Raw genomic sequence first — 27,739 nt, 5'->3', positions numbered from 1 at the left:
TAATTTTTCTGTATGTATTTGTACAAGTTTACTTTGATTTTTTTCCATCTATTTGGCAACAGATTTTCATGCGAATATTTTTTTTTTAATCTCAAAAGAGATGTTACATTCAAATGGACCTGTTGCAGATAAAAGGCTGTGTGTGATGACATAGTTCACATAAAAATAACCTTTGCAGTTAAATTCCTATGTACCGAAAGAATACAAATTAAATGGGTTTCCTCGTATTTTCAACTCTACTGATGGTTTTTTCAATAACAACACAACTTGTGTTATATTGCAAATGTGCCCACTCTGGTCTTGACACATGTGCTCTACCGAACAGCTGGCAGTTACAGTGTGGGAGAATAGCCTACATGATGAGATTATTATGGACAAAAGAACGAGATTTTTTATCTGTCAAAAGGCATCCAAGCATCGATCATCATTTTTCCAGATGAAGACCCTTCAATATGTATTGGAAAGGAGCACCAATCACCGCGTGCTCTTTCACACCACATTGTGAAATTGATCATAATTTCTTTAATCTGTAGCCTAATAAACTGCATTCGTTCCAAGCGGGGAAACATATAATCGCATTTCCTTCGCTATTTCTCGCATAATTCATTTTACCGACACAAAAAAAGATACCACCTTTTCTAGAGCATTTTATTTTGACAACATTTTGAAAGTTTATTGACAAATTCGCTGTTTCCAACACGCCTGGGGTGACATTTTTTTATCCGACATATTTAACCCGCACGAAAAGGTCGGATGGAAACCTGGTTCTAGATCAATATTATGCAATGCGCCTTCAATCTTCAAATGTATTGCGTTCCTAACCTACTGTATGCATTCCCTCCTAAAACGTTGTGGTCTGAATCCATTCCAGGTTTTGCGGTGTACCTTGGATTCCAGTAAGGCGTAACATTCAGGAATCAGCATCCCTAGTGCCACACACGCTGCTGCTCAAGAAAGGAAAAATTTTATACCTAAGCGTCAAATGAGACCCGTATCATTTTAACACCACCATATGACCAAACAATTTAATAAACGGTTACAGATAAGTATCATATAGTAAATATGATAGTGAATTATGATTTAATTGACAGTAAAAACAAATTAATATGTAAAAAAGAATATGTAATTGTAATATTATCTGTTTTAACATATGGTTTATTCTGTTCGCTTGCATTGCATGGTCTTTAGCTAGTGGAAGAAACTATTATTGCACTCCAAGCAGCCAGCATGGTCTTTCTTTTTTTATAAGAAAAACAAAAAGTGAACTTCCTGTTTCGGGGTGGTCCACATACTTTGAGAAAGGAGGGAGGGAGGGAGTGGGGAGGAGAAGAGGTCTCGCATTCCACCATTGACTGTGCAACCAACTTCGGGTTTGCGGGAGTTTGGTTACCGAATATGGGGTTTGTTCAATGCTGTCCTGCACACTGATTTCGTGAATTACCTATAAAGAAAACTATGGGGAAAAAGCTCCTAAAAATTGGACAAAGACGTGAATTGAACACGGGAGGAATAGAAGAAAGAACTAAAGGATAATTCCTGCAGCTCCATCTGTACGTCTGCCAGAACGCAGAGAGAGAGGGAGCTTTATTGGAAATTCTCGAACCCCCAGCGGGACGCAAGAGATCTCACCCCCAAGCTTCCAAAACTTCCCAAAGTCTTGGGATCAAGTCAACAAACTGATGCAGACGTCTTCAACTTTCCATAGAAGGTATTGCCATGCTTAATCTATTCGGTCTCCATACTACGTTACAAAAAAAAAATCGTTGATATGAGTGGTTTTGGAAGGAAAAGTGGTGCTGAAGGTGTCTTTGTTGTTTGTTTCTATGCAAGTCTTATTTTGATTTACCAGTCATGTAATGTCATGTTGACTATATATTATGGCTATTGTCAGATTGCTGTCACCTCGGGCGAGGATGGTCTAATTGGGACACATTCAATCTAATAGGTGATGGTGGTGTGTGCGGTGTTTACATTGAATAAACAGAATGAATCAATGTTAGCCAAAATTCAGCAAATTCATTGTCTTTAGTTATTTAAATTGATTGATTATAGGCTATTGCTGTCAGTGGAGCACATCTGAAATATCTTCAATGAATAATGAATAGTACATTTCAATAGCCTACCTTATTTTAACTAGTGAAGAATGCCTCTCATTTTTAACCGAGCGTTGGACATTCCCGACTCATCTCACTTCTTTCCTTGGCTTGTAATTCTCTCAAAGTGTTGATAATTGAAAATAGCCTTTCAAGAGTCAATGCATGTTTTGGCATTTGTCTTTGCATGGAGAGATTTTGCTTATCGTGCCTCAAAACAAATGATCTAGAGAATTTTGGAATTACACATCTTACATGTCCCACCACTACCTCAACATATGCTAGTGGAGGTTTTGATAGTCTATCCGGCCTGTGACACAGCCACACAGACTCAAAAGCCATCGGCCTGCACGGCTCCTCGCCATGTGTGTCCCAGAATTCCACAGAGGGGTTGTAGGGGCGCATGATAACAGCTGTTTCTCGTAACCTGAAATACTTGAGGTGCCAATATATTTTTCAAATGTCATCTGTCAGGACACCCACAGCCACAGCAAAACAACCTCATTATTGACCCGATATGTAGGCCTATGACATAAGATCCAAGTCCTTTGGTGATCATGTTTTTTAAACTTTCTTTCTTTCTTGAGAAATGGCCCAAACCACAATATGAAATCCCACATGAAGCTTGTTAATCTCAGTAATTACTCTTAAAGAGTTTTTAGGCGTTGATCTGCTAATGTGGTCAGATTATGACCCTTAGACAACTTTAAACTAATATAGAGGGTTTGTCAATACTAGTCTGACCTCAACAGGCAAACCTTTGTAACCTCTGTATCCTTTATTGACAAGGAGGAGAGCCAGAAGACTGTTGTATGGCAATCAACACACTCCACAGCCACAATATCGCTCAACATCTACGAATAATGCCTGAATGTTTAGCTGGTCTGGTCACAAAGTCAGGGAAAACCTAACCTTGCGACCTAACAAGAAAAATTTCCTGACCTTATGGGACAACATGGGACATAATTACTGATGAAATAGAAAGGGATTGAGATTTAGAGCAGCAAGGAGAGGAAAAGAGAGGAGGAGAGGACCGAGGAGAAGAGCAGAGAGGATGAGAGAGAGAGGAGAGAGAGAGGAGAGAGTTGCACTTGTCCCATGACTGGTCTGTGGTCTGGTTGGTGTGAAAACCTCTGCAAAGGATCTTGGATCTTCCTCCTCCTAGTCTTTATCAGAGTGTGATGGGCCTGTGTTATGGCCAAAAGGCGCCCCGCTAGGACAGGACCTAAACAAATAAAGTATACAGGAAGTATCTCTCTTCCTCTACATGGTAGCTACCTATCGGAGCAGTAAGATGACTTGTACTCTGTTTTATCACCAGCTAGCTGATAAGTCTGTTTTCTCATTTACCTCAGAGTTGATCTATCTATTTATATAACCAGACGGCTCAGTTAAGAAGCACATTCTTATTTAGAATGATGTAATTGAGAGGCAATGTTTTTATTACTGTATTATTATTCATCATTGAAGAAAACGGTTTGATCATAAACATAGACTATAATGTTTTTAGAAACCTATTTATCATAAACATACATATTGTGACTAACGGGTGAATGTTTATGGAAACATAGGGAAGTGGTCTTGAATTATGGTTGGAGTTTTCAACTTGGCGAGCGTTCAGCGGAGTTAGACACACTCTGGGAATTGTGTTATTCAGGAAGTCCCTCTCCTACAAAGAAGACCACAAACAAATCAAAGTGAATGCAAATCGAAAGTCCAGGTAAAGACGTAGAAGAAACCAGATTTTGGAAGCTGGCACTTAGCATTGCCGAGAACACACTGGACTCAGGCCAGACAAGACCATGGCAGACCACTGCCAGGCAGACCAGGCAAGCAGCAACAAGTGGTGTGTTTTTGTCCAGCAGATTCCATTTTAGTCCGCTAAGCGTGGTACACGTCACGTGACTCACAGCATTGGTCACATCCCCCCTCCCACCTCTCTAAAAGAGAGAGAGAGAGAGCGAGAGACCACCCTCACTGGGATCAGAGGCCCTCAATCAGGCCCTTTCACACCCTGTGAACCTGAAACAATCCGGCTTTAATAGCAGCTGTCTTTCCCGGGCCCATGGACCTTTAGAGCGGCTGCAGCACTGCCATAGGCCCTCTCAGAGCAGAGCGGCTGCAGCTAGCCTAGCGCTGTGTGGTGCAGAGAGCCAAGGACTGGGACTGGGCTGTGGATGCACCAGGAGAGTCACACACACGTGCTAGCACATGATTCTCGATACTCCTATACCCCTCTCTTTCTTTCTTTATCCCCCTGCAACTCTCCTTTTCTTCCTTCATAATTGTGTCTCATTCTCTGTGAGGATTAGACAAAAGAAAGAGGGTGTTTTTTATCTGTTAATTTCTCTCTTGCCGTGGGGTTTTGGCATTATAGCGTGCCCGGTGGCAGTGCTGTTTCTCAGTCGGTTCCTCTCTTTCCACCTCTTTCTCTCGCTCTCGCTCCCTCTCTTTCTCCATCTCCTTGATTGCCTCCTGTCGATCAATAGAAAGTTGTCGTATTTTTGTTGTTGTTGCTCTAACATAAGTTATTGGTCACGTTCGTTGAATCTCTACTGCATACGAACTGAGTTCTAAACTTCTTCCCCATAAAACCTTGATGAAACAGCTAGTGTCGTTAGTCTGTCTCAGGAGGAGTGGAGGAGTGGGGGAGAGAAAGAGAATGGAAGTGGCGGAGGAGCTCTTGCTTTACTAAGTAGATGGTTGACACAAGAGGGCAAAGGCATTAGACATTTTGAAAGGTTGAATGGCATTAGCTGTGGATCACACAGAATGGAATGGGAAATGTCATAGTCATGGGAAATATCTGGAGTATGGTTTTTCACTGCTGGCAGGTTCAGTTGAATGGCTTGGGAAATGAAATTAAATGAACTTTCAATTAAAGAAATTTCATTTACATATCCTCATCCCCAAAAATGTTATTTATTTAATGTTCATTTTTACCTGGCAAGTCAGTTGAGAATACAAAACCTTTCATCAATGCCTAATGATTGTGTCACTCTAAGCATCTATTTTTATATCAATTGTGACACAATCAACCATAATGATTTCCAAGTAGTTAAGAGCAGAGGAAGCTCAAAGTGTGTGTGTCAGTGAGATGTGTGTGTTCAGAGCCCGCGGGGTGTCGCCTGTGTGTGTGTGTGTGTGTGTGTGTGTGTGTGTGTGTGTGTGTGTGTGTGTGTGTGTGTGTGTGTGTGTGTGTGCGTACGTTTGTGTGCGTATGTTTGGCATGCACATGTGTGTGTGTGTGTAGTAGCATGTGTCAAAGGAATGTGTGGTGTAGTAGTTCGGGTTGAGAGAGAGGCAGAGAGACAGAGATGGGGGAGAAAGAAGGAGGGAGAGAGAGAGACAGGGTGGAGAGAGAGAGAGAGAGAGAGAGAGAGAGAGAGAGAGAGAGAGAGGACAAGTGAATTGAAAGAGAGAGAGAGAGTACTGCTGCTGACAGTAACAGGCAGAAAGGGGAAAGGGGGTTACCTAGTCAGTTGTACAACTGAATGTCTTCAACTGAAATGTCTTCCGCATTTAACCCTCTGAATCAGAGAGGTGCGGGGGTCTGCCTTAATCGATGTCCACGTCTTCGGCGCCCGGGGGAACAGTGGACTGGATCCACCTCTTCTCTCTCTGATCCAACAGGCCTTTGAATGAGGGTGGTGGACTGGGAGAGACAAAGGGAAAGAGAGAAGGAGAGATGGAGAGAAAGAGAGAGGCTGCTGATGTCCCATGTGGTAGATATTAAAAATAAAGCGGGTGGTAATGGGAACCAGGTGAGGGACACACACACATGCTCATGGGAGTCGTATGCCACGGTGATCCTTGCTAATTTCCCTGTTGTGTTAGCATAGCCCGTCACAATGAGGTCCTAGGAACTGATCAGGGTTTACAGACTGGTACTGATCAGGGTTTACAGACTGGTACTGATCAGGGTTTACAGACTGGTACTGATCAGGGTTGACAGACTGGTACTGATCAGGGTTGACAGACTGGTACTGATCAGGGTTGACAGACTGGTACTGATCAGGGTTTACAGACTGGTACTGATCAGGGTTTGCAGACTGGTACTGATCAGGGTTGACAGACTGGTACTGATCAGGGTTGGCAGACTGGTACTGATCAGGGTTTACAGACTGGTACTGATCAGGGTTGACAGACTGGTACTGATCAGAGTTTGCAGACTGGTACTGATCAGGGTTGACAGACTGGTACTGATCAGAGTTTGCAGACTGGTACTGATCAGGGTTTACAGACTGGTACTGATCAGGGTTTACAGACTGGTACTGATCAGGGTTGACAGACTGGTACTGATCAGGGTTTACAGACTGGTACTGATCAGGGTTTGCAGACTGGTACTGATCAGGGTTTACAGACTGGTACTGATCAGGGTTTACAGACTGGTACTGATCAGGGTTTACAGACTGGTACTGATCAGGGTTGACAGACTGGTACTGATCAGGGTTGACAGACTGGTACTGATCAGGGTTGACAGACTGGTACTGATCAGGGTTTACAGACTGGTACTGATCAGGATTGACAGACTGGTACTGATCAGGGTTTACAGACTGGTACTGATCAGGGTTTACAGACTGGTACTGATCAGGGTTTACAGACTGGTACTGATCAGAGTTTGCAGACTGGTACTGATCAGGGTTTACAGACTGGTACTGATCAGGGTTTACAGACTGGTACTGATCAGGGTTTGCAGACTGGTACTGATCAGAGTTTGCAGACTGGTACTGATCAGGGTTTACAGACTGGTACTGATCAGGGTTTACAGACTGGTACTGATCAGGGTTGACAGACTGGTACTGATCAGGGTTTACAGACTGGTACTGATCAGGGTTTACAGACTGGTACTGATCAGGGTTTGCAGACTGGTACTGATCAGGGTTTACAGACTGGTACTGATCAGGGTTTACAGACTGGTACTGATCAGGGTTTACAGACTGGTACTGATCAGGGTTTGCAGACTGGTACTGATCAGAGTTTGCAGACTGGTACTGATCAGGGTTTACAGACTGGTACTGATCAGGGTTTACAGACTGGTACTGATCAGGGTTGACAGACTGGTACTGATCAGGGTTTACAGACTGGTACTGATCAGGGTTTGCAGACTGGTACTGATCAGGGTTGGCAGACTGGTACTGATCAGGGTTTACAGACTGGTACTGATCAGGGTTGACAGACTGGTACTGATCAGGGTTTACAGACTGGTACTGATCAGGGTTTACAGACTGGTACTGATCAGGGTTTGCAGACTGGTACTGATCAGGGTTTACAGACTGGTACTGATCAGGGTTTACAGACTGGTACTGATCAGGGTCAGTCAGTGGATGTATTGGGGTCAGATAGAATAGGACTAAAGCAGAGTGAAACATTATGAAATGAAATGGCAGTCAGTGGATGAAATGGAAGTCTATAGTGGAGTAAATGGTAGTCTAGTGAATGGGGGTTTGAAAGCCAGTCAGGGCACAAGGTGAATGAAACATATTCTATCTGTGTGTGATGAAAGAGGAAAGGTAGAGAGGAGGAGATAACTACAGCTCTTTGGATTTATTTTCTTCAGATCACAACTTGCATTGTCTTGACTTTTGAAAATTCATGTTAATATGAACAGCACATGCAAGACAGCGCTTCATATCTGTACTGACTGTGTTCACTTTTGAGCTAAACAAGCAAATCTAAATTATTGAATTGGAATATTTGTAAGTTAACAATGTCCTTATCCCTTCATATCTCGTACAGGTTATACCGCACTTGATTGAAAAAAAATACAATGAAGTCATTCTATTTGGGGTTGCTGAGTTGCTGAGTGATCGCTTTATCTTTAAACTGTGTGTGTGTGTGTGTGTGTGTGTCTGTGTGCGTGCGTGCATACGTGTGAGTGCGTGCGCATGCATCTGTGTGTGTGAGTTTGTGTGTTCTCTCATGAAGTGCTGTTGATGACTCACACGGTGTCGTTCTCTCTGCAGACAAAAAGAGATGACGAGACAGCGTTTTATATTTCCTTCTGTTGCAATGGCAACCATGCGTTTGGGTTCCGTCATCCGAGTGATTTGAACACTCTGAATTTTCAGTGTTGATGTTCTCTCCTCTTCTCTTTCCTCTTTTCTTCTCTTCCAGCTTTCTGTAAACTTAACAAATCAGAAAATCCTCCAGAAACAGATCACTAATCCAAATGCCCTCAGCAGCATTTAACACACATAAGACTTCCAGTCAAGTCAATAGAGAAGCTGAGAAGTTCATACACAGTCACTTAATTTCCACAGCGTTTATGTGATAAGCTATTACAATTTATTGCTGGAACATTTATTTCCGACTTCCAGTGGAACTGGAAGGAACGCAGACTTCTGTACACACACACGCACGCACGCCCGCCCACACACACACACACACTCTCTCTTCATTGCCTCGGCGGTTAGCACATTGCGTGTGTTGATGGGCCTCCAACCCTCCACAACCAATCTACTATCACAGCTCTGAGATAATGATCCAGATCAGGGAGGGAGTTGGCTGGCAGATGTCCTGATTCCTGAACTGACAGGCCTGTTCTGTCCTCACCAGTCCCACACCAACACACTGACTACAGGAAGAAGATTCTCTGTCCTTTCTCTTCTGTGTGTGTGTGTCCTCTACCTCTGTCTCTGTCTGTCGCCCTCTCTCTCTTTATCTCTCTATCCTTCTCTGGCTTTGTATCACTGTCATATGCATCTCCATTTACTTGTAGTTCATATTCTGTTTCACTCTTTCAGTGACTAGTAGTAAAAATAGTAGCTTTAATATGTTTGTTGGGTTCAAAATATGTGGTTTTAATATGTTGTTGGGTACAAAGTCTCATGATCGCACACCACTTGAATCAGATCAAATCATGACACATGGTCATAACGTTATCCTAGATCATTTACAGGACGTTTATAGAGTAATGTTGTAAATGACACACACACACACCTAGATAAGTTACCAGGTAGTTATAGATAGAGTCATGCCGAAAGTAAAGTAAATCACTGAAGCTGGAGACTTATATCTCCCTCACTAACTTTAAGTATCAGCTGTCAGAGCAGCTTACCGATCACTTGTACCTGTACACAGCCCATCTGTAAATAGCACACCCAACTACCTCATCCCCATATTGTTATTTATTTTTTTGTTATTTTGCACCCCAGTATCTCTACTTGCACATCATCATCTGCACATCTATCACTCCAGTGTTAATGCTAAATTGTAATTATTTTGCCACTATGGCCTATTTATTGCCTTACCTCCCTAACCTAACTACATTTGCACACACTGTACATAGATTTTTCTATTGCGTTATTGACTGTACGTTTGTTAATCCCTTGTGTAACTCTGTGTTGTTGTTTTTGTCACACTGCTTTGCTTTGTCTTGGCCAGGTCGCAGTTGTAAATGAGACCTTGTTCTCAACTGGTTAAATAAAGATGAAATATTTGTTTTTTTGTAACCTCTATGGGCTAGGTGGGACGCTTGCGTCCCACCTACGTAACAGCCACTGGCAGCCTGTGGCGCGATTTTCAAAACGTTAAAAATCCTATTACTTCAATTTCTCAAACATATGACTATTTTACAGCTATTTAAAGACAAGACTCTCGTTAATCTAACCACACTGTCCGATTTCAAAAAGGCTTTACAACGAAAGCAAAACATTAGATTATGTCAGCAGAGTACCAAGCCAGAAATAATCAGACACCCATTTTTCAAGCCAGCATATAATGTCACCAAAACCCAGAAGACAGCTAAATGCAGCACTAACCTTTGATGATCTTCATCAGATGACAACCCTAGGACATTATGTTATACAATACATGCATGTTTTGTTCAATCAAGTTCATATTTATATCAAAAACCAGCTTTTTACATTAGCATGTGATGTTCAGAACTAGCATACCCCCGCAAACTTCCGGGGAATTCGCTAACATTTTACTAAATTACTCACGATAAACGTTCACAAAAAGCATAACAATTATTTTAAGAATTATAGATACAGACCTCCTCTATGCACTCGATATGTCCGATTTTAAAATAGCTTTTTGGTGAAAGCACATTTTGCAATATTCTAAGTACATAGCCCAGGCATCACGGGCTCGGCTATTTAGACACCCGGCGAGTTTAGCACTCACCATAATCATATTTACTATTATAAAAGTTTGATTACCTTTTGTTGTCTTCGTCAGAATGCACACCCAGGACTGCTACTTCAATAACAAATGTTGGTTTGGTCCAAAATAATCCATCGTTATATCCGAATAGCGGCGTTTTGTTCGTGCGTTCCAGACACTATCCGAAATAGTAAAGAAGTGTCAGCGCGCATGGCGCAATTCGTGACAATAAAATTCTAAATATTCCATTACCGTACTCGAAGCATGTCAACCGCTGTTTAAAATCAATTTTTACGACATTTTTCTCGTAGAAAAGCGATAATATTCCGACAGGGAATCTCCTTTTCGGCAAACAGAGGAAAAAATCCCAAAGGCGGGGCGGTCGGGTCACGCGCATAAGCCCAGTGTCCCTTGATCGGCCACTTGAGAAAGGCGATAATGTGTTTCAGCCTGGGGCTGGAATGACGACATTCTGTTTTTTCCCGGGCTCTGAGCGCCTATGGACGACGTGGGAAGTGTCACGTTAGAGCAGAGATCCTTAGTAAATGATAGAGATGGAAAAGAAGTTCAAGAAATGGTCAGACAGGCCACTTCCTGTAAAGGAATCTCTCAGGTTTTGACCTGCCATTTGAGTTCTGTTATACTCACAGACACCATTCAAACAGTTTTAGAAAATTTAGGGTGTTTTCTATCCATATGTAATAAGTATATGCATATTCTAGTTACTGGGTAGGAGTGGTAACCAGATTAAATCGGGTATGTTTTTTATCCAGCCGTGTCAATACTGCCCCCTAGCCCTAACAGGTTAAAGTGACAGCCAAGACTAGATACTGTACTTCACTAGTTGTAAGTAAAAGGACACACACACGACTATATACTTTACTAGACATAGATAGAGTGATAGGACACACACATGACAACTAAATGCCACAAGCACAGTATCCCCAAACAAGTTGTAGATAGAGTTATGGTCTTTTCAGACAACCAGTGGCCATCGTTAGCAGTGTCGGAAGTAAGGTGAGGCACAAACATGCAACTAAATGCCACAAGAACTATCCCGCACCATCCCCAAGGGAATTATTATATATTTTTTTAAAGACAAAAACATACGAAATAATTTATCTTTCGTCTCTCTGTGTTTTATACATTTACTTCAATTTGCAAGAGGCTAAATGTATCTCACCGGAGAAAGCATCCGAGAGAACGAAACTGTGCCCTTCTGTCTCAGTATGTGTACCCAGTCTATCTGATGCTGTCTGGACAGAAAGACTATGATATTGTTGCTGCCCGAGTGGCGCAGCGGTCTAAGGCACTGCATCTCAGTGCTAGATGTGTCACTACAGACCCTGGCTCGATTCCAGGCTGTATCACAACCGGCCGTGATTGGGAGTCCCATAGGGTGGCGCACAATTGGCCCAGCGTCGTCCGGGTTGTAAATAAGAATTTGTTCTTAACTGACTTGCCTAGTTAAATAAAGGTTAAATAATACAATTAAATCATAATAATTGAATGCAAGGGAAGCCAGTGAACATCTGGCCTCCATTTATTGAAAAAATAATAGCCAATCAGCGTTGAGCTAAATTGAGCGAGCTCAGATGTGAATGGTCCTGGCACATCCAAAAAAAAAGTGTCAAGGGGAAGCCAGTTTGGATTTGGCTTCAGACCAAATGCCGTTATTGACAGAAAAAAAACTTGAATTGTTGCGTTGTGTTGTTGTCCTCCGGTGGCTAGCTAGCTAAAACTGTCCCTTTCCTAAATTAGCCACGGATGGAGATAGGGATTTGGACATGTGGTTTTACTTAATTCTCCGTACTGGCCAATGGTTATAAAGGTGATTCTGATCCAACCATAAATTCATACATTGTACCCCTGGCCTGAGAGGATAGAACTTAAACGTGTAGCTAGGTGTAGTATGCTAATGTTAACTAGCTGGCCTGGCACATTTTTGCCCATGAAAGGAAGTTGGCTAATGAGCAAATATTTTTGCATCACCATGCTTGACTATGCTGTAGATCATGTAACTGTTTGTTACATGCAATATGTTTTGTGGACTTCACCGGACAGATGTTGCTCTCCGGTTTTGTAATGAAACAAATGTGTGGTTGAATTTATTCTGCCACTGTGTCTTCTTATTGTCTCGGCCTTCGGCCTATTTGTCACAGTGTCAAGGCATGTGAACTAACAGGTTATAGAGCAAACAACGCAATTATTATTAACACATATGTTGTAATATGGCTTTTTTGGGGGGATTGGCTTCCCCGGGTGATTTTACCCACACACTGCTACTGCTGAGAAGAGCACTCAGTATGAAGCCATGTCCAGAAGATTCCTACTTTTTACTAAAACTGTCTTTTAGAGAACTCTAGAACTGACTTTATAGAGCAGACTACAACTGATTCTAGAGTGATTAGAATTAGAACTGACTCTAGAACTGACTTTATAGAGCAGACTACAACTGATTCTAGAGTGATTAGAATTAGAACTGTCTCTAGAACTGATTTTATAGAGCAGACTACAACTGATTCTAGGGTGATTAGAATTAGAACTGACTCTAGAACTGACTTTATAGAGCAGACTACAACTGATTCTAGGGTGATTAGAATTAGAACTGACTTTATAGAACAGACTACAACTGATTCTAGGGTGATTAGAATTAGAACTAACTTTATAGAGCAGACTACAACTGATTCTAGAGTGATTAGAATTAGAACTGACTCTAGAACTGACTTTATAGAGCAGACTACAACTGATTCTAGAGTGATTAGAATTAGAACTGACTCTAGAACTGACTTTATAGAGCAGACTACAACTGATTCTAGAGTGATTAGAATTAGAACTGACTCTAGAACTGACTTTATAGAGCAGACTACAACTGATTCTAGAGTGATTAGAATTAGAACTGACTCTAGAACTGATTTTATAGAGCAGACTACAACTGATTCTAGGGTGATTAGAATTAGAACTGACTCTAGAACTGACTTTATAGAGCAGACTACAACTGATTCTAGAGTGATTAGAATTAGAACTGACTCTAGAACTGACTTTATAGAGCAGACTACAACTGATTCTAGGGTGATTAGAATTAGAACTGACTTTATAGAACAGACTACAACTGATTCTAGGGTGATTAGAATTAGAACTAACTTTATAGAGCAGACTACAACTGATTCTAGAGTGATTAGAATTAGAACTGACTCTAGAACTGACTTTATAGAGCAGACTACAACTGATTCTAGAGTGATTAGAATTAGAACTGACTCTAGAACTGATTTTATAGAGCAGACTACAACTGATTCTAGAGTGATTAGAATTAGAACTGACTCTAGAACTGACTTTATAGAGCAGACTACAACTGATTCTAGAGTGATTAGAATTAGAACTGACTGTAGAGTTCTAAACTGTTAATTCTACACAGTGCTTTGATGTGACAGGAGGAGATTTACACCTCTATCTGTCTGACACACCTTCTAAACGAAGGTACTTCTGAAGATTACAAATATTTACAAAAAATCATTTTCAGAATTAAATGTTTAACAACAAGCAAGGTCCAGGTGATTGTGTTTAGTTATAGATTTAATATTTTAGCGATATTTGTAATCAGACATAATTTTAAGATAAACCCAAACAGGATACACAACACAACAGCAAACACAATAAAGCCCTCATTGTCATTTTTGGGGATTAAATAGACTAAAAGAAGTTGAATAAGTTGTTTGCTCTTTAAAGCTACATCTGTGCTTTGTATTACGTTTCTGTTTACTCATGTTGTATACAAACCGGTAAATGAAACTGGTAAATGAATGTATAAAGGAATAGTCAACTTCCTCTTTGAAAAAAAGATGAAACATTGAGACTAACAACTGTTAGCAGTTTTCAAGTGGGAAAAAAAACTAATATGGAAGTTACATTTACCCCTTTTGATCTTAACGCATCTACCAGCGTACATCTGAATCTTCTTTATCTAACACTTTATGTGGCGAAAGCAGAACAATACAAGTCTCTCACACACACACACAGCTAGCTACACACTGATAATACACACACGTAGCTAGCTATACACCAATACCAATACTGTTTCTGTTCATTCAATGCAACTCACAAGACAAACCCAATTAAGCTTAGAAAAATAATATTGTTGGCAGGAACTGAGAAAGAGTTCTATTTCATTACCGCTGGGGATTCTCTCTCTGAAAACGAGGGAACCAAATAGAGTGAGAGAGGGAGAAAGTGAGAGAATTTTAGAGGGGGAAAGGAGAGAGAGGAGAGATAGAAAGAGAGGGAGAGGGAGTGAGAAAGAGAGTGCATTTTAGAGAAAGAGAGTAGGAGAAAGAGAAGGAGAGAGGAAAAGCAGAGAGAGGGAGAGGGGGGAGCTAGAGATGCAGATTGTTTTAAATCCGTAGTGAGTCAAGCTTTAAAATTTATGCCCATAGGCTGCTTCTTGGGTGGGCTGCAGGCAGCAGCGGGGAGAGAGAGAGGGAGAGGCTGGAGTAGGAAAGCAGGGGAAGGGAAAGTTGCCGACTGATTCCAGACTGCTCAGCTTCAGCTTTCCTGCTGGAACACATTTTACAACTCAACCGTCCTGGTCTGACTGGCAGCACGCCTCTCCTTTCTCCCCCTCTCTCTCTCACTCTCTCTCTCTCTCTCTTTCTTTCATTCTACTCCTCCATGTGGATTGTTTTTTACTCATCCCTTCAGTCTTAATGTTAGGACTGTCTCTGAAATAGTATTTCCTTTAGGTTAAGACCACAGACCACAGGCACAGACCTTTTGGGGGGGTCAGGTGCTCAAAATGAAGAGAAAAAAAACGGCACCCCCTTCCCCCCGAAAATGTTTTACTTTTTTGATCAGAAATACAGTATTAGACATAGTTAATGTTGTAAATGACTATTGTAGCTGGAAACGACAGATTTTTTTTATGGAATATCTACATAGGCGTATAGAGGCCCATTATTAGCAACCAACGCTCCTGTGTTCTAATGGCACGTTGTGTTAGCCAATCCAAGTTTATCATTTTAAAAGGCAATTAGCCTTAGATCATTAGAAAAACAGTTTGCAATTATGTTAGCACAGCACCGGGGCCTCCCACTCCTCTTTCTATTCAGGTTAGAGCCAGTTTGCTCTGTTCTGTGAAGGGAGTAGTACACAGTGTTGTAGTAGATCTTCAGTTTCTTGGTAATTTCTCGCATGGAATAGCCTTCATTTCTCAGAACAAGAATTGCCTGACAAGTTTCAGAATAAAGTTCTTTGTTTCTGGCCATTTTGAGACTGTAATCGAATCCACAAATGTTGATGCTCCAGATAATCAACTAGTCTGAAGAAGGCCAGTTTTATTGCTTCTTTAATCAGAACAACAGTTTTTAGCTGTGATAACATAATTGCAAAAGGGTTTTCAAATGATCAATTAGCCTTTTAAAATTATAAACTTGGATTAGCTAACACAACGTGCCATTGGAACACAGGAGTGATTATTGCTGATAATGGGCCTCTGTACGCCCATGTAGATATTCCATTAAAAATCAGCCCTTTCCAACTAAAATAGTAATTTACAACATTAACAATGTCTACACTATATTTATGATCAATTTGATGTTATTTTAATAGACAAAAAAATTTGCTTTTCTTTCAAAAACAAGGACATTTCTAAGTGACCACAAACTTTTGAATGGTAGTGGACTTCGTTTACAAACATAAAATAAGATTATATTTTGGGTTCTGGTGGGGTACGACAGTTGAACTAATCCATAAGGCATTTCTAAGTTATATTCTTCAAGAATCAATGGGTACATATCATTCATTTATAAATCCAAAAATGTATTTAGCAACTGCAGATTGCTCCTTTAATGTTATTCAAGGCTGGAGTGTGTTCTTGTTAACTCATGCAGAAAAGGAATGAGGAAGAGTGTGTGTGCGTGAGTGCGTATGTGCCTGTGTAATTCTGTGCATGCGTACTGACTGTGTGTGTCCTTTTGAAATATGCTCTCCATTCCAAATAGCATGTGTTTACATAATAACTATGTTATTTTCCATAAAGTGAAAGCAAGTAGTTTATCCAATGGTCAAAGAAACTACATGATTTGCCAAACTTCTACCTCGTTGAGAAGAGGGTATACTAAGTGAAATGACACACGCACACACACAGAGAGAGAGCGAGAGAGAGAGAGAGAGAGAGAGAGAGAGAGAGAGAAATCCTCCAGTCAGGCCTTGGATCAGATAAGGAGTAATTCTGCCTCATGGGTTTCATGCCAGTATCCCAATGTTTGTTTTGTACAGCAGGAGAAAGATCAGGCTCGTCTGCTCAATTCAATATAGGCCTGTCAAATGTAAAAAAAAAATGTAATCGAGATAATCGCAGGAATTTGCTTTGATTAATCATGATTAATCGCAAATTCAGAATTTGATCAAATTGTGCTGTAATTTCCGATTTTTGTATATATAAAATATTGACGTCTTGATTTTGTCCAAAGTAATGGTTAGCAAAATCAGGGAAATTGATAAAGCACACTTTCTTTAACCTCAATGTCAACTTGTGTTGACATTGTTGTTTTTCACTGTATAGATTACACATTTTGGATGTTTTCATTGTACTTCGAACACTTCCAGACAATGTTATTAATCAAACGCATTTACACATTTTCAAATACATTAAAATCCCTTTTAGGCCTGTCTATTAAATGTAACAAAAACCAATGGACGGCTAACAATAACAGAAGATAAAAATAGCTAGCTAGGATGAAATGGAAGGCTAGCTATCGTCTGTAAACAATTGTTGGAAAAATGACTTGTGTCATGCACAAAGTAGATGTCTAAACCGACTTGCCAAAACTATAGTTTGTTAACAAGAAATGTGTGGTGTGGTTGAAAAACGAGTTTTAATGACTCCAACCTAAGTGTATGTACACTTCCGACTTCAACTGTATGTGTATCTTATAAGCACGTGCTCACAATGTCTGGATGTAGCATTTCTATCTTCCAATCTGGGCTAGGTATATTGGATAGCATAGCTAGCTGTGAGTGCTAGTTAACTAGCTAGCTTAAAATATGATTTTCACATGTGAAATTGCAAATGTCACATGTCTTTTGTAAGGGTTTCTCTCTCAATGTGTTCTCTTTATTTCTCTCTCTCTCTCTCTCCACCTCCACATTGGTTGCTCTATATCTATCTGAGCTGGACAATGTTAACTCGCTCAGCAACAAACAAATTCTGAAATGATGTTGTCCTTTCAAGATTTAGAAAGGGACACCAAAACGACGGTCCAGAGTGAAATGGCTCTGCTGTCTAAAGCTGTCGTTGGAATGAAATGGTGAAAAACAGTGTAGTACAATCATTTCAAAACGATATCCTGACTAAGAGCTAAAATAGATATTCTTGTGTAGAATAGATTTCTTCGTTTGTATCGAGTAATCTCAGTTTCTGCATTCTCTTACGTTGAAGGACCATGTTTCATGTTCTCTGTTCCCTCTCTGCACACCAACCTATGGGCCCTGGAGACCATTTTACTAGGCCTGTGTTGTTAGTTATCGGCTAGCATGAAGTGGAGAACCTTTTCTAGTAATTAATGGCCACAATTATGCAATGGAGGCAATGGAGGAGGAGAAGAGGGGTCTAGGGGGTCTGCTCTCTACTCTGCAATGAATACCAGATGTCTCCCTGCCTGGCCCGGGTCTGGTCTCTCAAGAGTTCAATTGTTCTCAAACACTTACAGTGGGGTCAACCTGTATACCACGGCTGTTTCCCAAATGGAACCCTATTCTCCATACCGCACTACATTTGACCAGAACTCCAATGGCCCTGGTCAAAGTAGTGCACCACATAGGGAATAGGAAGCCATTTTGGGACGCAGCCCCAAGCCCTCCGTAGCCCAGTCCACCCCAGTCAATCTATCCCCCCCAGAGCCCTACGACAGTAAATAATAACCACCCCTTAATGGTTTACTAGTCTTTCAATAACCATAATAACCTCATGTTGAATTACCTTGCAGAGATGTAGACAGACAGGCTGGGCTGAGCTGGCGCAGGAGGGTGAAATATGTGCCTGGCGTTGCGCTGCTTTGACAAAGAATGTAGTTGAGCTAAGGCCTTGAGCAAATATTGAAGTAAAACGTTTTTAAATGTCTCTCTCTCCGGTTTTCACCACTTCTAATAGCACTTGTTTCAGTATAGTGTGTCTGTCAGTGTATGTTGTGGTGTAACCAACATCTTAACTTTAGATTATTCGTTCATTCAGCTGAGCCAGCTGATTCAAACAGCAATGAAGTCATCATAGTCTGTGGTTCTGGTGTAGTGCCTTACTGAAGGAAAAAAGAACTTGTTTAAGTGCGGGAATTTAAAGAGTGTAAAGTTATTGAACTGCAGCCTATAGGAATGTGACGGCCCAAGTCAACCGTGATGTAATAACCGGAAGACAAATCGTTGGCAGGACACAGCAATGCATGCCACACAACAACCTCAATAGCAAAATGTGTCTTTAGTAAACAACAAATGCCTCTTCAGTAACTAACAAAAATACAGGGCATTAAAAGAGACACATCAGATAGTTTAGAGAGTGAGTCTGGCCTTTTGGGGACCGGGTCCTTTTTGACCACGCACCAAGCTCCGCAGGTCTCCTCTCAGGGTAAGACTTATCACCTGCATGTTGTGGTTGGCTGGAGACTGATGTGATGGGGTATGAAGGACCAGTTGGTTTCACACCAATGACTGGCTAGAGACAGCGACTGTCTCGCTACTGTGTGTGTGTTACTACTGGAGCAAGACCTTTTACCAGGTCTACAATCATCACTTGCTATTTTGTTTTACTAATTTGTGCTAAATCTCTTAGTAAGTCTCCAAACCTAATTATTTTTAGTTCTTTTGTTATTTTGTTTACAAAAATATCTAAGAATGAATTTTTTTATGAAAACAAAATGTATGGTAACATTGAAAAGAAATGGGGGGGAAATTGGAATTTCAGTTTCCTTCCTGAATTGCCTGAAGTGAAATGTAGTTTAGGAAGTTCAATCAGGAAGGCTGGTCTGAATGGCTCGCCCATTTTTTAAATGAGTAATCTCATATAATTCACATCGCTTCCTATCTCACTCATCAGCATAGAAAGTATTTACACTGAGTGTACAAAATATTAGTAACACCTGCTCTTTCTATGACATACACTGACCAGGTGAATCCAGGTGAACGCTATGATCCCTTATTGATTTCACTTGTTAAATCCACGCCAATCAGTGTAGATGAAGGGGAGGCGACAGGTTGAATAAGGATGTTTAAGCCTCGAGACAATTGAGACATGGATTGTGTACTGTATGTGTGCCATTCAGAGGGTGAATGGGGAAGACAGAAGATTTAAGTGCCTTTGAATGGGGTATTATAGTAGGTGCCAGGCGCACTGGTTTGAGTGTGTCAAGAACTTCAACGCTGCTGGGTTTTTCACGCTCAACAGTTTCCCGTGTGTATCAAGAATGGTCCACCACCCAAAGGACATCCAGCCAAATTGACACAACTGTGGAAAGCATTGTAGTCAACATGGGCCAGCATCCCTGTGGAACGCTTTCAACACCTTGTAGAGTCCATGCCATTGAGGCTGTTCTGAGGGCAAAAGGGGGTGCAACTCAATATTAGGGTTCGATGCCAGCTGCCCAGCATAGGGCAACCTGTTATCAGCATCTGGCTCTGAGGAGCATTCCTCAGAGACGAGGTCTACCGCAAACTATTTAATAATGTTCCATATTGTATTCTGTATCTGTTGTCATTCAGTTAACCCTGTACTCGATTGAAAGTGAATTGACCCTGTCATTCTGGACTCCTCAGACCCTTAGTGTGATGACCTGTGGCTGCGCTCTGCTTGAAGCAAATTTTGGAAAGACAATGTCACTGTCCTGCCTTCTGCAGCTGTTGTTACAACCTCCCTCCCAACCTGTCATCTTCTCCTCTCCTGGAGACTCCCCCGCTCTTTTCCTCCTTCTCTCCTTCCTCTGCCTCTCCAGGGGGACAGGAGGAGTGCACCTGCCATTGGAGGAGCGGGGGAGTGTGAGAGAAAGAGAGAAAGTAAAAGAGGAAAGGAAAGGAAGGAAGGAAGGAAGGAAGGAAGGAAAGAAAGAAAGAAAGAAAGAAAGAAAGAAAGAAAGAAAGAAAGAAAGAAAGAAAGAAAGAAAGAAAGAAAGAAAGAAAGAAAGAAAGAAAGAAAGAAAGAAAGAAAGAAAGGAAACTGGTGGGGGGAGAGAAAAGGAGAGGAGGAAATGATCCCAGTTAGTCAAATCAAATCCAACTTTATTTTTATTTGTCACATGCGCCGAGTACAACATGTGTACACCTTACCGTGAAATTCTTACTTACAAGCCCTTAACCAACACTGTGTGTGTGAGCGTAGCCTGTGACAGTGTGTTGAAGCTCAGTTAGTGTGTGTGTGTGTGTGTGTGTGTGTGTGTGTGTGTGTGTGTGTGTGTGTGTGTGTGTGTGTGTGTGTGTGTGTGTGTGTGTGTGTGTGTGTGTGTGTAAGGGAGAGTGAAAGGGTGCGAGAGAGACAGTGAAAGGGAAAGTGTGTGTATGTATGTGAGAGGCTGTGAGATTGTGTTGTGGCCCTTTGATGCAGGTCTCTCTCTTAGTGTTGGTCTGTTGTGTAGATCCCGGACTCCTGCTGGGCGTTTACACCCTGCTCACCCTGCCTGGCTTTATTACAATAGAGCCAAAACAAGACCTCTACTACGCTCTACTGTGCTCGGCCTGCTCTGCTTCTCATAGGCAAGTTCCCAAGTTCTTCTGGGTTCCCCGCTCTTTCCATGTCTTCTGTGCAATGCAAATATTTTCCCAGAGTAGGAGTTTTTACCAATGTTGCTTGTCGAATAGTAGATTCAGGACGTTTTGACAGAAGAGTTCACTCTGAGAGATGTAGAAAGATTCTTATCTGTGTTGTATATTGAGTCTATTGTTCTTTATAGTTGATAAAGGTGTGTGTGTGTTAGGGATTTGCATGCTGATTCCCGTCACACCTGAACAAACACTGCCAGGCTACCTGAGACCCCCATGTATGGCCCGCCAGGTAACAGACCCATATTGACATTCTATCTTACAATCTCAGATGCTTCCTTCCCCACATGAGGGAAGCTCTGGCACCTAGCCACTCGGTCTTGTGGTGTTGCAAACATGAACAGGGATGGAGTTACTGCACTTCCTGAATTGACTGAATGGAAAACTGAATTGACCCAAACCCTGACCCACATGGGGCCGCAAGTGCTCTATAGCGGATGACAGTGCACTTGCTGGGGAAGGAACTGTGGGACTGCGGGCCGGGACCCCGGGTCCTGTTTCCCAGGGCGTTGATCTGAGCTGAGTGTTTCCCCAGCCCGAGTAGCAGGTTCAGTCCACTTGTCTAGTTCACTTGTCTTGTTTTGTCCACTTTGGATGGACAGTTGCTCCACTGTGGCACATTTATTATCATTTATGGACCCTAATAATTTGGCACCACCTGCAAGAGTTCCTTTCCTTATCCACCAGGCCCTAATTTAGTGACAGAAAATGACCTGCTTTGGTTTTTGGTTTTGGTGAAAGTTAAGCTTTGACAAAGACCACACATTTGTGAGAAGTGATTTACATCTGTGGATTGGTGATTTACATTTGTGGAAAGTGATTTATATTTGTGGATTGGTAATTTACATTTGTGGAAAGTGATTTACATTTGTGGAAAGGGATTTACATTTGTGGATTGGTGATTTACACTACGTGGAAAGTGATTTACATTTGTGGATTGGTGATTTACATTTGTGGATTGGTGATTTACATTTGTGAATACATTTGGCATGATATTGCTCCCATACTCTTAAGCTGAGCACATGCCCTCTCATGCAGTTAAAACGTATTTATCGATGGTTGTCTCTCACCGCAGCTGTAAAAGAGAGATCTGCTCAGCGCATGTGCCGTGTGTGACTGGGTGTTGGGGGGAATGAGAGGGTTGAGGAAGGGGGTGGATGTTGTGCAATAATAAGGACGTTTGTTCATTACTGGCAGAGATCTGAGGTCCAGGTCCTCAGGGAGAGGGCTCAGCCAAGGGTAGGTCATCGTTAGGTACCGTAGTGTACTGGACTCCTCCTTGGTTTAAAGGGTCATGGACTCGATGTCCAGCTAAACCTAGCTTATGGAATAGTGTGTGTGTGTGTGTGTGTGTGTGTGTGTGTGTGTGTGTGTGTGTGTGTGTGTGTGTGTGTGTGTGTGTGTGTGTGTGGGGGGGGTCATTTACTACATTTCTACACAATTTAAATACTCTAAAATTATAATTGGAGAACAGCAAAAACAAAAATGACCCCAGCCATTAATTATCACCGCAATATTAGGTTTAAATGTCTGTGGAATGGCACATACAATGTCAACCACTACTCAACCTCATCATAAATGTACTAATTTACTTGTGGAACGGCGCATACAGTGCAACATGAAATAGATGTATAATACAAGCTGTCAAGTCACAAGGCCAACTTGAAATGCCGACATCCATAGGCGGCGTCGGTTTCAAGTTTGGGGAGAGAAAAGAAATCACCATAAAATTGCACCTTTAAAATAAAGGATTGTATCTATCATCACATTTGCAGACTAATGTAAGTTAGGCTACTATTCCTAATGTGATGAGTAGATTGCATAGTCATAATTTAGGCTAATAATATAACTCAATCACTGTTCTAACTCAATCATCCATACATTCTTATTCCATTCCTTTACTTAGATTCGTGTGTATTAGGTTTTTGTTGTGGAATTGTTAGATATTATTTGTTAGATACTAGAGGTCGACCGATTATGATTTTTCAACGCCAATACTGATGCCGACCAAAAAAAGCTGATCCCGATTAATCGGCCGATTTTATTTATTTATTTGTAATAATGACAATTACAAAAATACTGAATGAACACTTTAATTTTAACTTAATATAATACATCAATAAAATCAATTTAGCCTCAAATAAATAATGAAACATGTTCAATTTGGTTTAAATAATGCAAAAACGTGTTGGAGAAGAAAGTAAAAGTGCAATATGTGCCATGTAAAAAAGCTAACGTTTAAGTTCCTTGCTCAGCACATGAGAACATATGAAAGCTGGTGGTTCCTTTTAACATGAGTCTTCAATATTCCCAGTTAAGAAGTTTTAGGTTGTAGTTATTATAGGAATTATAGGACTATTTCTCTCTATACCATTGATATTTCATATACCTTTGACTATTGTATGTTCTTATAGGCACTTTAGTATTGCCAGTGTAATAGTATAGCTTCCGTCCCTCTCCTCGCCCCTACCTGGGCTCGAACCAGGAACACATCGACAACAGCCACCCTCGAAGCATCGTTACCCATCGCTCCACAAAAGCTGCAGCCCTTGCAGAGCAAGGGGGACAACTACTTCAATGTCTCAGAGCGAGTGATGTCACCAATTGAAACGCTATTAGCACGCACCCCACTAACTAGCTAGCCATTTCACATCGGTTACACCAGCCTAATCTCGGGAGTTGATAGACTTGAAGTCATAAACAGCTCAATGCTTGAAGCACAGCGAAGAGCTGCTCGCAAACGCATGAAAGTGCTGTTTGAATGAATGCTTACGAGCCTGCTGCTGCCTACCACCGCTCAGTTAGACTGCTCTATCAAATATCAAATCATAGACTTAATTATAACATAATAACACACAGAAATACGAGCCTTAGGTCATTAATATTGTCAAATCCGGAAACTATCATTTCGAAAACTAAACGTCTATTCTTTCAGTGAAATACAGAACCGTTCTGTATTTTATCTAACAGGTGGCATCCATAAGTCTAAATATTCCTGTTACATTGCACAACCTTCAATGTTATGTCATAATTACGTACAATTCTGGCAAATTAGTTTGCAACGAGCTAGGCGGCCCAAACTGTTGCATGTACCCTAACTCTGCATGCAATGAACGCAAGAGAAGTGACACAATTTCCCTAGTTAAAATAAATTCATGTCAGCAGGCAATATTAACTATATATGCAGGTTTAAAAATATATACTTGTGTATTGATTTTAAGAAAGGTGTTGATGTTTATGGTTAGGTACACATTGGTGCAACGACAGTGCTTTTTTCGCGAATGCGCTTATTAAATCACTCGTTTGGCGATGTAGGCTATGATTCAATGATAAATTAACAGGCACCGCATCAATTATATGCAACGCAGGACAAGCTAGATAAACTAGTAATATCATCAACCATGTGTAATTAACTAGTGATTATGTTAAGATTCATTGTTTTTTATAAGATACGTTTAATGCTAGCTAGCACCTTACCTTGGCTCCTTGCTGCACTCGCATAACAGGTAGTCAGCCTGCCACGCAGTCTCCTCGTGGAGTGCAATGTAATCGGCCATGATCGGTGTCCAAAAAATGCCGATTACCGATTGTTATGAAAACTTGAAATCGGTCCTAATTAATCGGCCATTCCGATTAATCGGTCGACCTCTATTAGATACTGCTGCACTGTCAGAACTAGAAGCACAAGCATTTCGCTACACTCACAATAACATCTGCTAACCATGTGTATGTGACCAATAAAATTTGATTTGAACTTGAGCGGAACAGACAGTTCTGAACAATGCATGCCTGAGCGCATAGTGACATAGAGTAGGCCTAATCAGAGACATTTCTTCTCCTTTCTTTGCACTGGAAAGATATAGCCTTTCATCCATTTCTATTACACTTTATATGACTGGAGACATAAGCAGCATATTTTTTAATACAACAGAAATTAGAAGCCTGCTCTGCTGACACTGACAAACAGATCAGTATAAACCACCTGGTCTTGAATGCAACTTTCTAATCTAGGCCTACGAAAAGGGGGAACACAAATTGTAAAATATGACATCCATCTAGCCTGGAGGAGGAAATTATTCTTGGCTAAAAAACTTTCCAGTGGTACTGTTCCAATGATAAAGACAGTGAATATGCTTGCACTATGGCTGATGCTCTCCGCTTGTGGCAATAAGATAGGCTACTCTTCACTCAATTGGGAGTTGAGAATTTGGATAACTAGAGACAGATTAGAGTATTTTCTTTGTCTTCTCGGTAACAGGTTGTCCTTACTACAGTTTAAATACATATGTAATTACACTGTAACAAGTATTGTAATTATGAGATGGGCTTACCAAAAAAAAATTCCAAAAGGACTGATTCGAGGTAGAAAGGAGTTGGAGCACTCAACAAAAAAAAGTAGAGATTTATTTATTCAGTCCTTCTCATGATTTTTGTCATTGTTGTTGAGCACCTCTCCTTTCCTTTGTTTGCTGTAGTGCAAAGGCCCACCTGAACAAGTATTGTAATTAATTGTAATAATGAATAGTTAAGCTGTACTAACAACTGGTGGTAAATGCAGTCTGTAATTACAAAGGTGTAACAACAAATGCTTGTTACCACGCTTGTTACAAATGCTCACGTTCCCGATAGCATCCGACTGCACAATTGTTCAGCCTGCATAAACCACATAAGTGTCAGCCAATTGAAAACCAACCACCTCATTGACACAGCTCTGCTATAAAGGACTCTGGGGACTGATGCCCACCCCAGGTCAAGCTTTCATTTGGAATGCATGGCAGCTTATCAGCACTATGGCAAAAACCAGTGCATTTGACCTGAATAGCAACAGTAGCTAAGGAGGGTGGGGCTTCAGAATGGGTGATTTACTTTATTATTGATCAATCAACCATTTTTAACAGTACTAAACAGTTACAGTTAAAACTGTGAGAAAGTCATTCAGTGCTTGCCAAATTGTGAGCCTATAAAAGGTCCAATGCAGCAGTTTTATCTGAATATCAAATCATTTCTGGGTAACAATTAAGAAGCTTACTGTGATTGTTTTCAATTGAAATGGTCAAACAGAAACTAGCTTCTTAGTAAATAGAAATTTCTCAAGCAAGAATTTAGCTAGGACTAGCCAATAACTAGCTGTTATTGGCAAAGAAGTTTGGAACTCTCTTTCTTCTTGGTTTATTAATTAATTTACCGCAGGGTGATGTCACCAGGCAGACCCAAATTCCATTCCAACAAAACAGGCTGTATTTTCAAACAGCTCTTACAGTAAAAGGGCATAATAATAATTTTCACAATTTCACAGTATTATTTCAACTTAGTGTGGAAATATATATATATAACACAGGAAAATCTCAGTTTTGAGTGTGCTGGGTCTTTAATGTTGTTCAAGGCTGGAGTGTGTTCTTGTTAACTCATGCAGAAAAGTAATGAGAAAGAGTGTGTGTGTGTGCGTGTGTGCTTGTGTGTGTACTGACTGTGTGTGTCCTTTTGAAATATGCACGCCAGTCCAAATGACATGTGCTTACAGAATAACTATGTACTTTTCCATAAGTGAAAGCAAGCAGTTTATCCAGTGGTCAAAGAAACTACATGAGGGTATACTAAGTGAAATGACACACACACACACACACACACACACACACACACACACACACACACACACACACACACACACACACACACACACACACACACACACACACACACACACACACACACATAAATCTCCAGTCAAGGCCTTGGATCAGATAAGGGATAATTCTGCCTCTTATTTGTTTCATGCCAGTATCCCAATGTTTGTTTTGAACAGCATGAGAAAGATCAGGACCATCTCTCTCTCTCTCTCTCTCTCTCTCTCTCTCTCTTTCTCTTTCTCTCTTCCAATGTATATTTATTATACATTTCTCTGCCTCAGAATATTGACTGTTAAAAATAGGGCTGTCAAATGGAAAAAAATTGAATCGAGTTAATCGCAGGAATTTGCTGTGATTTGTCACGATTGATCACAAAATTCGGAATTTGATCAAATTGAGCTGTATTTTAAGATTCTTCACCATGAAAGGCCAAAACACCCTCACTTCAAAAAAAAATTCAGGCAGTCTTTTCAAACAGTTCTTACACTAAAAGGGCTTTATCATAATTTTCACAATTTCCCAGTATTATTCCAACCTCGTAGGGTGGAAATATATATAAAACATAAGGTAAATCACGTTTTTGAATTGCACTGAGCCTTTAAGCTTGGTTGAATAATGGTTTATAAATGCACTTAAAATGGTGATAAGACAACCTCTTATTTCATCATGTAACCTTGCATGGGTTTCGCGGTTGAAGAACATTCTTACTTGTCGATGGGATGCATTGGTGGACTTATTTATGTCAGGAATTAAGGCGTCATGTCTAGATCTGCCCATTTGCGCAACATGCTCGAAATAACAACAGCCTTGAACGTGCCCATTATTTTCACACTGACATCCTAGTGACAGCAATAGCGGTGTGTGGGTAAAATTACTAGGGAAGCCAATTACGTTGTTTGCTCCATAACCTGTTAGTTCATATGCCTTGCCACCGTTATATACAGTGGGGCAAAAAAGTATTTAGTCAGCCACCAATTGTGCAAGTTCTCCCACTTAAAAAGATGAGAGAGGCCTGTAATTTTCATCATAGGTACACTTCAACTATGACAGACAAAATGAGAAAAAAAATTCCAGAAAATCACATTGTAGGATTTTTAATGAATTTATTAGCAAATTATG

General features: G+C 40.9%; 1 protein-coding gene across 1 annotated transcript in view; it reads left to right on the top strand.

Annotated features, from left to right (window-relative positions):
* The first annotated feature begins 1,315 nt into the window (after positions 1 to 1,315).
* The window catches only part of LOC106582669 (zinc finger protein GLI1), a 124,582-nt gene continuing 98,158 nt past the window's right edge, over positions 1,316 to 27,739 (top strand). Inside the window, 1 exon segment of the mRNA XM_045705279.1 lies at positions 1,316 to 1,708. The gene's annotated coding sequence lies outside the window, so the exon portion shown is untranslated.

Source organism: Salmo salar, chromosome ssa22 (assembly GCF_905237065.1).
Source record: "Salmo salar chromosome ssa22, Ssal_v3.1, whole genome shotgun sequence".
Taxonomy (NCBI): Eukaryota; Metazoa; Chordata; class Actinopteri; order Salmoniformes; family Salmonidae; genus Salmo; species Salmo salar.
This window is presented reverse-complemented; position numbering and strand designations above follow the sequence as displayed.